The sequence below is a fragment of the Elephas maximus genome, chromosome 3 (genome assembly GCF_024166365.1).
Source record: "Elephas maximus indicus isolate mEleMax1 chromosome 3, mEleMax1 primary haplotype, whole genome shotgun sequence".
NCBI classification, from domain to species: Eukaryota; Metazoa; Chordata; class Mammalia; order Proboscidea; family Elephantidae; genus Elephas; species Elephas maximus.
The window spans coordinates 213,416,332-213,429,999 of record NC_064821.1 but is presented as its reverse complement, the minus strand read 5'-3'; the positions used below and the strand labels follow the sequence as shown (position 1 = coordinate 213,429,999).

General features: G+C 39.7%; 1 long non-coding RNA gene across 1 annotated transcript; it reads left to right on the top strand.

Moving 5' to 3' along the window:
- The first annotated feature begins 6,729 nt into the window (after positions 1 to 6,729).
- LOC126073977 (uncharacterized) lies at positions 6,730 to 9,737 on the top strand. The gene is made up of 3 exons (XR_007516896.1): positions 6,730 to 6,800; positions 7,774 to 7,871; positions 9,455 to 9,737. It is a non-coding gene; the product is annotated as an uncharacterized LOC126073977 (long non-coding RNA).
- Positions 9,738 to 13,668: the final 3,931 nt, after the last annotated feature.

Below are 13,668 nucleotides of genomic sequence, written 5' to 3'. Positions count from 1 at the left end.
GAGGTGCCAGATGCAATAACTTATTCTTCACTTTAGAAGGAATATCTCGACACGTCTCACACCACTGGAACCCTAGAAATTTCACTGAGGTAGAAGGTGCCTGAATTTTTGTGGGATTAATTTCCCTCCCTCTGGCACACAAATGTTTTACCAATAAGTCCAGAGTCATTGACACTTCTTCTTTGCCAGGTCCAATTAACATAATGTCATCAATGTAATGGACCAGTATGATGTCTTGTGGAAGGGAAAGGCAATCAAGTTCCTTGAGGATTAAATTATGACATAGGGCTGGAGAGTTGTCTTTTAAGCATCTGCCTCAGGCCATACCCCAGTCAATGATTTAGGCAAAGGCTCTTTGGATAGAGCTGAGTTAATCTCATTAGATGGGAGTGGAGGGGCTAATGGTTTCACTGGGAAGGGTGATTTAGCAGACAAACATGGGATAATCTCTTCAGATGGGAGCAAGAGGGCTGGTTCTGTTGGCAAAAGTGATTCAATGGAATTTAGGGGCTCAGTGTCTCCAGCTTCCTGATTATCTGCCCATATGTCCCTATCTCAAGTTTCAGGATCCCATTTCCCAATCAATGCCGTCAGTTTAATTTCAGATTGAGTTGGCGTTGTAATTCAGCCACTCTTACAATACGACTCTGGGTTTTGTTTTTGGCAGTATCAGCTCTGTTACTATAAGAAATAGGGTTTCTTTCAAAGCACAAGTGTAGATTTTGAGGACTTTATGTGATTCTTGAGCTTTGACTCTGAAGTCCTGAATATATCTTTCTTTCACCAGTTTGTCTAGTAAAAGTATGACCAACCAATCAGTTTCCTTATACTTCTTATTATGACAAAATTGCAGAAAGTGTATCACACATGCAATCACCCAGAACCTTGCCTTTTACCACTACCTGATGTATTGACAGTGGTATTTCGTGTATTTGAATTGCCACCTCACGCCAGGGATTAACAGTGCCCTTTTTTTTTTTTTCTTTGCTACTGGAAGCAGAGTCATCAACATCTTTAAGGCTAAACAGGCATGAGAACCAATTTAGAAAACTCATCCTTAGAATTTTTTTCTCTAGAACCTCTCTAGGTACCAAATGTCTTAGGCTGGCTTCTCTAGAGAAGCAAAACCAATAAAGTGTATAAATATATATATATAGAGAGATTTATATCAAGGAAATGGCTCACATGGTTGTAGAGGCTGGAAAATCCCAAGTCTGCAGGTCAGGATAGAGACTTCTCCTGATTCATTTAGCAGCAGGGGCTGGTGATCCCGAGATCCGTAGACCAGAGAACAGGGCTCTTGTTCACAGGCTGCGAAGATCGATGAATCCCAAGATCAGCAGGTAAGACCACAGGTAAGTTGCTAGCTCAAGTCCCAAGAACCAGATGTCAGATGAATAGGAGCCAGCTGCACGATCCAGAGTGAGCAAAAAGCCCCCAAGCCCTGCCAGAATATCTGTTTATATTTGATGCAGGCCACACGGCCCAGGAAACTCCCTTCCAAATGATTGGCTACGCAGAACAGATCCCATCACGGGGGTGATTACATATAAAATCTCAATAGGAAAGTGATTGCAACATTATACGACTGCCAAAACACTGAGAATCATGGTCCAGCCAAGTTGGCACACAATCTTAACCATCACACTACCACACTGACCAAGGGCTTCTATCCAAAGTACTTAAATTGCTGATATAAACTCAAAAGAAAAAGATAATTTAACAGAAAAATGAGCACATGGTATGAAAAAGCAATTCACAGGAGGAAGAAACCCAAAAGGCCATAAATATGAAAAGATGCCTACTCTGGAAATAGTGAATTTCCAATTACAATCAAGTAGAGTGTATTTAATGACTGTCAGAATGGCAAAAACAATACCTGATAATGCTGATGAAAGTGTGGGGAAATGGGAATCCAGTAGATAGCCTAGGAGACTGTACTTCAGTATGACTACTTTGAGAAGTAATTGCAACATTTATGCAATTGACTGTGAGACTATCCAGCAAATCTATGCCCTGGGATCTATCCTAAAGAAGCTCTCATATCTGTGTACCAGGAGACATGCTCCAGGATGATTGCTGTAGCTCAATTTGTAACCTTAAAAAAGTGAAAACAACCTAACTATCCTGTATTAGGGAAATGTGAGCTAGTCATACAATGGATTAATACATAGTAGGTAAAATAAAGTATATAGTTAGATAAATCTCAACATAAATGAAACTCATATATAATACTAAAGAAAATAAAGCTTCAATAAAATATAGTTTTACATCTATATAGTATAATTTCATTCATGTAAAACTTTAAAACACAGGAAATCGTAGTTTATTTTTGTTAAACATTCAAGATCATAAATGGTAATGATAAACGTCAAGCATTAAAATATGGCTACCTTTAGGAGAAGAGAGGGGAAAGATGTGGGGACTTAAGTATCATCTAAAATGGTTACCTTTTTGAAAAATAAAAGAAATGTGGCAAAAAATTAACATCTATTTTATCTTGGTGCTGCTATATATCTGAATATACAGTAAAACCTGCAAAAACTGGAAACTTCTCCTGTCAGAGAAGGAAAACTCAAATATTTTCCACTAAAATGAGAGGTAGAAAAGTGGTAAGGCTGCACGCTGTCTGAGGTGGACTACTTGCAAGACCCAGAAAAACAAGGCAGTCCTGTTGAGTTCTGGCTCTCACAGGTTTCACTGCAGTCTTCCCTGAATTTCTCTGAATTTTTTAAATGTCTTGTAATTTAAAACTAAATACAAAAGAAGAAAAAATAATGAATGCACTTCTGATCAAATGGAGCTTTGAAATCAAACTTTAAACTCTCCTCCACCTCCAAAGATTTAGCAATTGTAGGTTTGTGTGTGTGTGTACACCTAGAAGACAAAGATAATCTTAATAAAACAATGTTAAGTATGTTTGCTGACCTGAAAGATAATAAGCAAAACAATAAGCAAGGGAACGAGCCATGGGCCTACCAGGGCCTGGGAGTAGAAATAGTCTGACAGAAACTTGACTCCGACTCCTATGAAGTAATGGGCAACATAATGTGTACCACACATGGCCAGGGAGGAGAGTCAGGCTCACTGTGAGAGTTGAGAGGCTGCATAAATCTTGTGGCAGAGTCAAAACAAATAACTCCCCTCACACAAAAACAAACAAAACATTTCATCTAAGGTGGATTTACAAACTAAAATTTTAAAACACACACACACAAAATAATTCAGAAACAGAGTCAACATGCTCAGTAATCAAGAAATGAATTCTCTCTCAACTAAATGCACATAACAGAGGAATGCTAGTTTTGAAGTACTGCATTAAAATAACCCTTACCTCACAATTATATACTTACCTAAACTATTATTCTTGAATGAGGAGGAAAATAAAGATATTTTTGGATACATTATGATAAAACCTATTTGGCCACTCACAGATGCTTACTAAAAGAACTTTAAAGGTTAAAGTTAAGGAAAAAGAAAAATGAACCCAAGAGGGAAGAAGGAAAATGCAAGAAAAACAATTTAGAAGTGACATTGATGAAATATGTTGGTAAAAATTAATACATGCTTATTTTTTTTATTACAGAAAACTTGGAAAATAGAGAAAAGTAGAATAAAATACATATCTATTAGTCTTAACATTCAAAGATGTTCACATTTTATTATATTTCCTTTCATTTTTAAATCTCTCATTGGTTTTTATGTTTTCTCTTACAGTTATAGTAATATCGTATAATTTGTATCCTGCTTTTTTCACCTAACGTAGTAACAATCACTTTTCCCGTTATTATAGTATCCTTGTAAACATAATTTTTGAAGTACTCATAATCTTTCAGATTGCCTTCTGGATATTAACTTTTTTAAAAATAACTTTTAATGTTGATGTAATTTCAAACAAGAAGAAAAATTTCAAGAATAGTACAAGAAACTCCCCTATATGTATACATATATATACATATATATATTGCATGTTCCAATCTCTATAGTATATTTGTTTACTCTCTGGCACTCAAACATAGTAAGAAGGTAAAGCAGCTAATCTTGATTAAGGAAACACCAATACAATCAAAATAAAAATCCAAAACAAAGATTAACCTTGGCTGAAGCTCCTAAAGATGAAGGGAGAGATGAGTGTGTCTAATATTTCCTGCACAATTTTTACTCATTTCTGTATTTGTCTTTCTTGAGGTTTACTTGCAACAATCAATTCACAGAAGTTCAGAGCTTAGAGAAATCCTGGAGACCATTTAATACAGCCCCCCCTCCGCCGCCCCCGCCCCCCGCTTCATTTGACAGATGGGTAAGCTAGTCTGCAAGAGGGGTGGAACTCGGTGGTGTCCTCTGCTTCCAGGGACAGTGTTTTCGCCCCAGGAAAGCAGCCATGGGTTGTTGAGAGCTCAGCAGCTTTGGTTCTGGATCACCGGCAATCCAAGCCCAACTCTGTCACTTCTGAGCTGTGTGACCTTGGACAGGTACCCTAACTTCACAGAACCTCGATTTCCTTATCTGTAAAAGAAGGAAAGAATGCATACCTAATGAGGTTATTAAGCGAATTAATTCAAGTATTACACCAAATACGATACAAGTGGCAAGTTTTTTTAAAGACTAGTTGCAATGTGAAATCTGAAACCACGCAGATGAACTTCACTTGTGAAAGAATGAATGTGAAAAAAGCAAATAGGGTCTCAGCATTCTTATGAAAATATTTTTTACTTTGTGGAGCCCCTGAAAGGATCCCCAGACTACACTTTGAGAACCAGGGTTCTCTTATACTATATTACAGTTTATGCTATACTTATATAAAAAAAAAATATGGTATAATCCCTTTGGAAAAGTTTATATTGGTGAAAATAACAGCAAAACACTGTATCTTTGATGAGGAAGCTACTCACGCAGATTGAAGTAGCTGATTTTTATTTGAGTTGTTAACCAAAAATCAAAGATCAGTAACTCAACTCTACCATTTGTTAGCTGGATGGCCTTGGACAAGTAACTTGCCATTCCTAAGGGTTAGTTTGTCTTCTTTGCATTGCAGGGATGGTAAGGCCATGCACATAAAAACATTTTGAAACCCAATCAGTGAATAAAAGGTAATCTTTTCAGAGTAACTGTACTAGATGATGTAATTACAAGACTTCAAACATTACGAAAGTATTAATGGAGGCAAAAAAAACAGATCCACTAACAGTGAAATATGGTACTGTTGACAAATGGAGTGCAGTTCAACTCGAAAACGCACGGACTTGCTGTGAATGGACTAGATGGCAACTGGCTTTTTTTAAGAAAATTAATTAACTAGATTACAAAGTAAATAAAAAGTTCAAGTTCAAAGGAAATTACAATATGTTGCAGGTTGCCTACACCACTGAATCCATGATGGGCCTTCATAACCATTTCTTAGCTACTCAGGCTTGAACTTCTTTAAAATGGTCTTTGATAAATTAATTTAGTTATTAACACTTATAGCTGAAGGTTATCATTTTCTGCTTTATGATAAAAAAATTTTTATTTATTTATTTTTTAAGCCCATAATAAATTTGTAGAGTGGTGCCTTGGGATTTTGAGATGACTATCCAAAGTACAGGGTAGCCACGAGTTGGAATAGACTCGACAGCAATGGGTTTGGTTTTTTTTTTTTTTTTTTTCGTTTTATCTACAGTATTGTCTACTTAGTGTCATTAAGATGTTCTGGCCTTGTGTTCCCCAGGGCTGTCAGTTTCACCCTTCTGTGGTGTTTATTTCAGCATGTCTTAAAAGACCTGTCTACGTCCTTGTTTATAAAATAAATTTGTCATGATTTCACTTGCATTCAGCTGACTGCCAAAATAATACAAGGAAAAAAAATACATAATAAAACTTTAAGGTTAATTTAGATCACTTGAATGTTTATTTTCATATTTAGGTCTCTTTATGAACTTTAAAATTATAGAGCAGAACTTGCTTCAAGCTAGGAAATAAACTAAGCTTACCATTTAATTTTTGAGAATATCATATTATAACAGGCAAAACCATCACCAAATCTTTATGAGTAAAGTTTTTATCAATACAACCTTTTTTAAATGAGGTTGAGTAGATAGTTCTTTTTTAGATACCTTTGCCTCCCCTGGAATCCCTCAGTGAAAAGGAGGGAGTTTCCTGAACTATTTCCCAGACCTCAGTATTAACCTTTACCAAATCCTCCAATGTTTGACCAAATGCCTTTAAACTTGACATAACCATTTGTTTCATCCAATTAAAGGTGTAAAATGCTAGTTGGTTTTATTCGATGTCTTATTCAAATTTGTTGACAATCAATGATTTTCAATCATAATTGCAGTGTTTACATTTTGCATTTGGACTAATTTTTTTTTAATGAGTATGTTTTTCTAATAAAAAATATATTTTCATTTTTAGAGTGTTAAATACTAAAGTAAAATAAAAATATTGTGATAAAATCAAACTGCATGTAGAGGAAGAATGAAAAACTTTCTAAATGAATGAAAGAGAACCAGAGTGGGTTGTGCAGCACTGGGGTGAAATCCTGATTCTGCCTACTCATTGGTGTAGGCAAAGCATTTGATTTCTCACCTATGAAATGGTAAAATCACTTACCCTTTAGGATTCCGGGTATGATTAAATGACAAAATTTAAAAAGTGCTCAATATTATATTTAGCCTATCTACTACTCAATTTGTACTCAGTGAATAATAGCTATTTGTATTCCCTCTGGAAAGGAAACAGAAAAAATTAAAGAGGGAGAAAAAGAAGAAAAAGGAGAAAAACCAAGAAGACAAAGAGGGAAAGCAATATAGAAAAGGAAGGTAAGTTCTCAGGTGGAAACTGCTGTTACAAGGAAGTGAAAAATGCTATAGCTATAGGTTGAAATGCAAATTCTTTTTTATGAAGTGTGTTATCTTTCCCTGGTTTCCTATCGTACTTCAAATCTTGAACATGCAAGATTGAGCGAGAAAAAAACAGGGAGATAAAGAGTGAAAGATATGAGTCAGTGGGCAGGGAAAAACATGAGGCGAGAGAAGGAAAGAGGAGCCATAAAAAGGAAAGTGTAGAGGGAAAAGTAGGATGATAAAAGAATAAAGAGAAAGCTAAGCATCATGGTAGTAACACAGACTAGCAGGCAAAGGACCACCAACTGTCTCTATTAATTTTTTAAAAAAGCAAACAGATCTTAGTCCTGTTAGTTTTGACCTTTAAGTTTAGGGATTTTTTTTTTTTTAGGTTTATGAGTAGGCTGACTCATGACAAATGCCTAATTTAAAATTGATTTAGCTGCCAATTGCCTCTCCTGTGAGAACCAGCTGCCAGCTAAGCTCTAAAACAAATAAAAGTACTTGGGTTAATCCATTTGGCAGCAGAAAAACATATCTCCTTCTTTCTGGTACAATGGAGACAAAATAAATTAGCTCTGTTAAGAGGAGAGAGCCATATAAAGGAGGAAGCCTTGTAAGGGAATGATTGGGTCAGGGTCTCCACTACTGGAGGCACAGAGGAGACCCAAAGTAGGAATTCATGATTGAAAGTATGGTTCAAGCATTGGGACCAAGTGGGCTTTTTAGAGGTCATGTGTCTTGGACACCATTCTACATCAAACATTTTATTTCCAGGACATAGTGACTGGAAAGGTTTCTCATTCCAACCAATGTTAAAAAAAAAAAAAAAAGAGACATCTCCCCTCCCCTAGCCCCAGGCTAGAAGCTCTCCTGAGGACAACTTCTAGGACAAGATACCTTTGCAACAGAACACTATTAACTCTGTTTTTGTCACTTCACTTCTCAGTGAGCCTGTTCACAGGACTGCAAAAGCCGTTTTTATCAAGTGAAACCTTGACCCCATGTGCAGCGCACACAAGCAGCGAAGATTTTCTAACGAACTGTGTAAGCCGATGTTCTCCATCCACTCTCTCTGTGCCTTCTTGTTGGCATGTCAGTAAAGCCCAGAGGTGTGGCCTAGGAAGAAAGAAGACTACTACTATCTGGGAGGGATTTCTGGACAGGAAAACATGGATTCTTGGTTTACTGGCTCCAAAGGATTTGAGTTCCCTGATTGCTTTGGGAAAGTGTCCTGTTTGTGTTGGGGAAGTCCCAGGGCAGGCTTTCATTACAGGAATTGAAAGATGTTGCCCTAGGCTTCAGCATCTTTCCCAGGCTTTTTACATGCTAGCCACTCATTCCTTCACTCGGGAGGTATTTATGAAGCTCTTCTGAGTCAGCGCTAGGGAACATGTGGGACAAGGGTAGGCGGGCAGTGTCCTAGGAGCTGTTGGTGATACAAAGATGAAAAGGCCACTGACCCTCACCTTAAATAGGCAGTCGTGCTATCGAGATTAATAGCACAGATATTAATTAGAATCAGGAAGATTTGGGTTCATGTACCAGATCCTCCATTTTCTGATATGACCTTGGGCGTGTTACTAACTTCTCTGAGTTTCAGATGCAGATAATGATGCCTGTCGTGGTTATAGGAATTTCTGGGTGGTGCAAATGGTTAACACACTCAGGTGCTAATGGCAAGGTTGGAGGTTCAAGTCTACCCAGGGGCACCTTGGAATAAAGGCCTGGCAATCTACTTCCAAAAAAATCAGCCATTGAAAATCTTGTGGAGCATAGCTCTACTCTGACGGACGTGGGGTTGCAATTGACTTCAGTCCAAGGCAACTGGTTTACTGGTCATAGAGTTATTATGGGCCTTGAATCAGATAATTTAAAGTGCCCAGCACATTATAACCTAGCACATTCCCTGGCATATAGCAACTGTTATTAGAATTTTAATAGTCTAATATTAAGGCAGGAAACCCTGCTGGAGTAGTGGTTAAGTGCTACAGCTGCTAACCAAGAGGACGGCGGTTGAAATCTGCCAGGCGCTCCTTGGAAACTCTATGGGGCAGTTCTATTCTGTCCTGTAGGGTCGCTATGAGTCAGAATCGACTCGACGGCAGTGGGTTTGGTTTGGGTTTGGAGTATTAAGGCATCTGTCCCTTTTTTCTGCAGATCCCTAAATTATAATAAAGAAGTACAGATATTACTGCAGAACATAATCCCCAAAATAATAGTTTTCTCTAGAGACTGAGGCAATGGGGTTGAGCCCAGAACTCCTTTGCCAAAAGGTCTCAATCTTTGAGTGCCTGAAAGTGACAAAAATGACTTATGTTTGTTAAAAGCTCCTTTGTTCCCACTGGATTGCCAAATGCTTTGTGAAAGCAAACGGATCCCCAGAGAGGCTAACCCGCATTGTCTCTGAGAGGAGCCCTGTCTCCACTCCAGCCTATCCTGCCAAGACCTTTGCAGGCTAGCCGAGAGCTCAGCACTGCGGAACCTCAGAGTTGAAAGGAGCTGTGGAGGCCATCAATCTTAGCTCTGATCCGACGCATGGGCCAAACCACAGAGCCAGTTAAGAGACTTAGGTCAGCTGATAACATTTCCTCTGAATGTCTCATTTTTTTTTTTCCTTCGCGTTTCAGGTCCCCAGACTGTCGTGGAAAAGGCCACTTGTAAATGATCACTTAGTAAAGTGAAAAACCAATGATTTCATTTGGGGCCTCCTTGCTGTTGGGGGAGGCTGAGCACCCCTGACCACAGGGTGGCTGAAGGGGATGGTCGGCCCACCTGTCAGCTCCCTGACTCCGCTCAGGGACAACACACAGGACCACAAGCCCCATTGCTTTCACGGTCCGTGCAGTATTGGGATGCAAGCATTTGCTTTGTGCACACTATTTGGAAATACATTTCTACACATAAGCTCATGTGGAGTGGTAGCAAAAACAGCCACTGGAAGGTTCCAGTAACTGGTGACCAGATTGCAGAGGAAGAGGCCTCCAAACCATCTCCAAAGCCAAGACTTGAGAGTGGAATGCCTTTGCAAAATAATAGTAATAATAACAATAACAGTACTCATCTGCACCAAGAAGCGAAGGGTTAAGTGGTGTTGTTCATTGTCACATGACGCTGGGAAAGAGCTGAGCAGGAACCTCAGGGATCGGGAGGAGGCACATCTTGCCTGCACATGTGGCCTCTACCACAAACACTTCAAAGTGCCTTCTCAGACTGACATAACATTCTGACGCCGACTGTAAATGCCCTTGACACGCAGAGTGGAAAATATCAAACACTCCACCAGTCCCCAGAATGCAGTGCCTCTGCACTGGGAAAGGCCTTAATGAGCCTACCGTGGAGGGGGTGGTGAGCAGACGGAGGCAGGGGAAGGCCTATGAGCCTGGGAGAAGGGAGGAGGTGCAGCGGGTGGTTCTGATTTAAGGCTTGTACTGATACATGCGTGTGCACTGGGCTCAGACCGCTATGAATCTCAGTGCCCCAGGATCTTGCCGAACAGCCCCAAGCATCAATTCCAGGCCTTGCTGAGTCAAGGCCCTACTGAGACTGTTCCCCTTTGCACATTCCAGCACATATAACTCTTAAGTGAAAGAATTTCCCGGCCTGCAGAGCTGTGCTTTTTCTGCAAGCGAATCTCTGTGCCCCGCTTTCTTCCAAATGCTTCCCCCCTACCCTCATTGAGGTTGCCTTGTGGTGCTGCCTTCTCTTTGATAAGCTTTTATGATGGAAAAGTTGGCAATCTAGAAGATTTCTTTTCTCCTATGGAGAGTCATCTACCTTTCAGTGAACAGAGGGTCTTCCTCTGGGGAATTACTATCAGCTCCCAGTCAACTTGCTGCAAAAGGACTCAGTCAATAGGGTAGTCAGACGATGGAGAGGAAAATGGTGGGTCTCTCCTTAACATGAGTGCCTGTGGTTAATGTGTTCCCAGCCAGCCTAAGTTTGGCAGTTTGAGTCCACCCAGAGGCATCTTAGAAAAAAGACTGGAGGTCTACTTCCAAAAACTCAGCCATTAAAAACCCTATGAAGCACAATTCCACTCTGATACACATGGGGTCATCACGAGTTGAAACTGACTTGATGGCCATTGGTTTGGTTTGGTCTCCTTAATATCCCATCTTCTCTCAGACCATTGGCTCCCTGTACTGGGTTGTTTAATTCATTCATTCATTTTCTTTTATTCTTTCACTCTGAAGCACCGGAGTATGTAGAATTTATAAAATGTTTCCTACCCTTTGAAGATATTACTACATAAAAAGAGAAAAGGACACATACAAAATAATTACAAAACAGTGTGAACAGTGTTGTTATACAGGTCTGTGACAAAGAGCCTAGGAGCACAGACAGAGAGTGACTATATGAGCCTTCGGGATTTGGAAAGCCTTCCCTTAGGAGGAGTCCTGGTGGTACAGTCTGCTTCTGTAAAGATTACAACCTTGGAAACCTTATTGGGCTATTCTATTCTGTCCTATAGCATCGCAATAAGTTGGAATCGATGGTAGTGGGTTTAGTTTTTGGGTTTCCCTTAGGAGGCCATATTTGAGGCAGGCCTTGATGAGTAAGTGGAATTTCACCAGGATGAACAAACAGCCAGTGCAAAGACATGACAAAAAGCAGTCATGGTGAATTTGGGGACAGACAGTTTCAGTGTGGTTAGAGTACAAGGAGTATGGCAGTGGCAGTAGATGAGGCTGGAAAGGCATGAAGCCAAGGGCTTGCGTGCCAGCCTAAGGTGTTAACAGCTATTAACAGTTACCTTCAGGGCCAAGTCTAAAGAATTTTACGTGGGGCTGTGCCCTGATCATAGCTGTGTTTTAGAAAAGTAAATATAGTGGTGGAGCGAAACATAAATTGGAAAGGGGAGAGACCGGCAGCTTTCCTGTGTACAACATGCTTTGTAAGTCTTAAGAATATCATTTGGGCATCAGAAGTGGCATTTCACTTCTATTTCCTCTCACGTAAGCCCTCTTGATGCTGCCGCTCCCAATTCCTTAGAGGCTTAGCATCTAAAACACCAGTGCTCTCAAGGCCTTCTTCTCCTTCCTTTTACCCCAGGTTTAGTCTCTCCAAATCATTTGTTCTATGAGAGAGAACTCTGGGAAATCATCAAAACTACCGGTCCATTATAGAGCTGCACCCCAAAGGAAATACGGAGGATGAAGTCCAGCCCTCAAGAGAGAGCTAACATGTTCTTCTATAAACATGGAGCAAACAGGAAATTTTAGCCAGAAAAATAGACTGCTTTCCATTACTAAGCTTATATCAAATAGGCCCAAGGGGACCTTTCAGGAGTTTTTTTGCAAATTACATTTGCATGTTTTTAGATGGTGTTTGGGTGGTTAAAATTCTTCTAGTGTAATAATGTGGGAACATAAGATAAGTGATTAATAAAAAGCTAACATCTCCTGTGTTAGGGCCTGAAGTTTTCACAGGTATAATCTTCAGGGAGTAAGGAGTAATTAGTCCACAAACAGGGAGGACAGAGGTAGCTGTCAACGGCTTCTTGCAAAAATTTAATTTTTACTGCTAAAGACAGGACACAGGAATGAATAGATTGATTTTCATGATAAAAAACGGATGATTTTATGTATTTTAAAAATAGTCAGTGGGAATTACTCTAAATATAGCACCTCTTGTTTCTCCCTTCACAGAAAGACTGCCATATTTTATGAAAATAATGCATGTTATACGTTTTTGCAACCCGTGCAACCCCTGCATGTTATTTTCGTAAGTGCACTATACCACTGTTTTTTTATACGTTGCTGACTTCAGTCTCAATTTTTTTTTTTTTTCTGTCCAGTGGATTTGATGTTGCCAGGCTGACCTCATGGAAACTTCACCTAGGGTAGGCATTTTCTTAAACCGAGTGCAACCAGTGGTGAAATGAACGGGCTCATGATGGAAATGGACACCATGTTGAAACCAAAGAGTATGCACGCACAAAGAACTAGAAATTAGTAAACCCATATTTTTATAACATCACAGTACTCCTATCCCTTCTTATTACAATGAACAACCACACTGGTGGGTAGTATAACTCTCTTGAAAATCACCATCAGCTTTAATTTCACTCACAGTAAAATCAGGAGCCCTGGTGGCACAGTAGTTAAGAGCTTGGGTGCTAACTAAAAGGTTGGCAGTTTGAATCCCCTAGGTGCTCCTTGAAAGCCCTATGGGACAGTTCTACTCCATCCTATAGGATCTCTATGGGTCAGAATTGACTCCACGGCAACAGGATTTTTTGGTTTTTCACAGTGCAACCAAGGACTACAGTAAAGGCAGCCTAGCTCTGTTGTGCCCAGTGGTTGTAATGGCTACAGTTTTTATACCGCAAGCAGCTACAGTCCTGGTGGCCGGAATGTCAAAAGACATCAGAAACTGTTTTATATTAAATACAAAAATTGCAGATACCAGGTTAAGAGATTTCTTTGGTGACTAATTCGTGGAAGTAGACCATCTTTTGCTCTCAGTCATCTGGGAGTTGCTGGCCTACAGTGGTTCTAATTTTCATGGAAAGGCCATTACTTTTCATGAATTTAGAAATGCAGGTGAAACTTACCTTGAAATTTGGAATTCCTCTTTCATTTGCCAGAATCTTTGTTTTGATCTGAATTGTGACAGTAGAGACAGCTTGATTTTGTTCCCTTGGAGAAATAATCCACTCGTTCAAATGGTTCTCCAACTTAAGCCTTTTGGCTTTGGGCCACAACATGTGCATTTTTGTGGCTTCATTTTCCGCAGCTCCTTTTTTTCCTTTCTCCATCTGTGAATGGACGGCTCTCCAACCTTGAACTCTGCCTGTTTCTTTTGCCCTCGCAACCTTTCAGCTTGACGTCAGCGATGT